The sequence below is a fragment of the Salvelinus alpinus genome, chromosome 24 (genome assembly GCF_045679555.1).
Source record: "Salvelinus alpinus chromosome 24, SLU_Salpinus.1, whole genome shotgun sequence".
Taxonomy (NCBI): Eukaryota; Metazoa; Chordata; class Actinopteri; order Salmoniformes; family Salmonidae; genus Salvelinus; species Salvelinus alpinus.
In genome coordinates this window covers 25,359,416-25,362,544 of record NC_092109.1, presented here as the reverse complement: position 1 = coordinate 25,362,544, position 3,129 = coordinate 25,359,416, and the positions used below count along the sequence as shown (strand labels likewise).

Below are 3,129 nucleotides of genomic sequence, written 5' to 3'. Positions count from 1 at the left end.
AAACTGTTTTAAAGTCAACATTGGCCTCATGGTGAAATCCCTGAGCGGTTTCCTTCCTCTCCGGCAACTGAGTTAGGAAGGAAGCCTGTATCTTTGTAGTGACTGGGTGTATTAATACACCATCCAAAGTGTAATTAATACCTTCACCATGCTCAAAGGGGTATTCAATGTCTGATTCGTTTTTTTTTTTTACACATCTACCAATAGGTGCCCTTCTTTCCGAGGCATTGGAAAACCTCCCTGGTCTTATTGGTTGAATCGGTGTTTGAAATTCAGTGCTCGACTGAGGGACCTTACGGATCTGCTATTTTTATACTTTAGAACCGGAATCCCCCATCAGAAGCTAGCCAGCTAACTAGCTAGTAGTCAGTTAGCCACTGCTAGCGGTCTTCACCGTTAACTCGGACACCAGCCAGCTTCAGCTAGGTCAATACGTGCCAGTCTGCACAGCGCGATATCAACCCAGAGCACATCGGACTGCTTTTTTCTCTACCACATCACCGGATTCCTACCGCAAGCTCTGGACCATTACACCGGATCATCGCAGTTAGCTAGCTGCAACCTGAGTGACTACTGCTGGCTAACGCCTCTGTCCTGAAGCAAGCACCATCATGTTAAACACTATTATTGCACACAGAGTGAGTCAATGCAACTTATTATGTGATCTGTAAAGCATATTTTTACTCTTGAATTTATTTAGGTTTGCCATAACAAAGGGGTTGATTAGTTATTGACTCAAGACATTTCAACTTTCCATTTTTTATTAATTTATTTAAAAAAAAATATATATATATATAATATAATGACATTATGGGGTTTGTGTCACTGTAGGCCAGTGACGAATACAAGTGGTAACACAAAAAAAATGTGGAAAAGGTCAAGGGGTGTGAATACTTTCTGAAGGCACTATGTGACAAAGAAATGTAGGAACCATGATTCATCAGGGCTATGTCAGAGAGCTGCAGAGAGATATAATGTATGTTTAGAATAATACTATATTTAGATTATTATTTTCATAATAAACTACCAATGTTATCCAAAACGTCTTTCTCAATACAGATCTATTGGAAAAGGTATGCCATTGCTATTCCTAAGGTTGAGAGAGGGCTGTGTTGATGTTCTTTCTCAAAACGTATTTTAATAGGAGGCCTTGAATTACATATCAAGAGCAGCTGACAAAGTAGGCCAGTACAACTTTATTAGGCCCTCTCAAAGCTGTCATTGAAATAGCAGCAATGACAAATATAATTTATGCACTCATATAGTATATTCCAACCCAGATGAATAGTGTTTCCAGGCCTTTTTGACTTTGCTTTCTCTTCTTCACCATGGAGCTCCTGTGTCTCTCCAACCACCAGCTACAGTTTCCCGTCGGACAGCTGAAAGAGAAAAATGCAAGCAGAAACCCCCCAGCTCTTCACAGATGTTTCGTCTACACTGTTCCTCCCACCTGATTGGGAAGAGGAAAAGATAGAAACATTTAGGATATCATTGGGAGATCTGTTTAACATCCTAATTGGAAATGACAAGCGCTGTGGCGCATTCAGCCCTGCAGGTGAGATCAAAGAAACACTGAGCTCCTGAAGACATACAGTACAGGATGAGGATGGATCAGAACCAAATCCCCTGAATCCCCCCTCGCCTGGGCTAATTAACACCTGTCTGCAACTAATTACCCAAATCCACGAGAACCATGGAGAAGAGACAAAAACAACCAACATTGTTAAAGATTCCAAACACAAGTTGGACCTTAGTTATGCCTCTAAGGCCCCTGCATGTCTACCTGACCGCTGAAGGTTTGAACAGGTGTTTTCCTCTCTCCACTGTATGACTTTGAATCACAAATAGAACATGAGTCGTGTGTGGGAGAGGATGGGGAAATATTTTGTTCATGGGAAAGTTGGTTTTGTGTAGCACTTAAAATGAGACAGAAATTGCTTTTGGTCTTGTATCTGAAGTAATTGCAATGAAAAATAATGGGCCCACTTTCGTTATTCCTCTCGCACTTCCTCCCATGAGTACTCAATTTGTAAAATGTCTCTATTATTTTGTTCCTAAACAGCCATGTTCACAGAAAATTAAACCGTGCTAGGAGTCCAAAATATTATATGTAATTGTTTACCTAGGGAATCATAAGGAGGGGAATTGTGTGCACACATTACTGCTCCCACAGCAATCAAATACATCCATTTCATGTTTCAAAACTGTATATATATATTTAAAAAATATATAGATCGTCAAAAGTATGTTTTCGAATTGCTGTGATTCATGGTGTGATGTCAGTCAAACGTCTTCAAGTAAAGACACATTTGACTGTTTGATTTATTGATGGAAGTGAAGGAGGATGAATGTTACAGTGACTGAATTCTACAGTTGGCTGGATATTTCATTTGGGTGCCACGGCAACAAAGCGAAGGTAATTAACTGTGCAGCTTGGCATGGTGGCGGCGGCAGTTGCGATGGCGTTGTGTCCAGGATGACTGTTCTCTATTGTCTTTGTGCAGCGTGGGCATGGATCTGTTGCTAAGGTGGAGAATAAGCCCACAGCAACAGGCTAGTGGGGCGGCAAGCTCTGAAGAAAGCGGTCACTCTAAAACAAAAGGTCACGACTGCAGCACCTTGTAATGGCTACTAAAGCCTGTGAGGTTGCCTGTGGACTAGAGGTCTTCTCTGAAATGGACCCGGGGCTTTCCTCCCCAGATCTTACCCATTCACCCCGTATCTCCAATTGTTTTAATATGGAGACCCGGTCCAAACGGACTCAAGTACAAAGAGACCATTTCCTGTATAGACCCATTCATCTCCAGACCCGGTCTGATCTGATCCATGTGAGGGAAGCAGCAGAAAGCCATTTAAAAAAAAACTATGCTATTAACTGAAGCTGTTTATACACAAGCTGAGGAAGAAAGACACAAAGGAGCTCTAGCTGCAGGTGGAGGAGGGGCTGTGCGGTGTGTGACTTGCGCGAGGCGCGGTGAGGAGGGAGAGAGAGACAGCAGCAACCAAGCTGACTCCCACCAGTTACTAACTTCTAGCTGCCAAAGCTAGGTTATCATCCAATCTGATTACATAGTACCTGTTTTGACTGCTAGCTTGGTAGGCTAATTGAGGCTACATAGGTTGTGCTTT

The 3,129-nt window shown here is 42.2% G+C and overlaps 1 long non-coding RNA gene across 1 annotated transcript; it reads left to right on the top strand.

The window, feature by feature from the left end:
• The first annotated feature begins 361 nt into the window (after positions 1–361).
• Positions 362–2,107, top strand: LOC139551947 (uncharacterized). The gene is made up of 2 exons (XR_011670345.1): positions 362–638; positions 1,335–2,107. It is a non-coding gene; the product is annotated as an uncharacterized lncRNA (long non-coding RNA).
• The last annotated feature ends 1,022 nt before the right edge of the window (positions 2,108–3,129 follow it).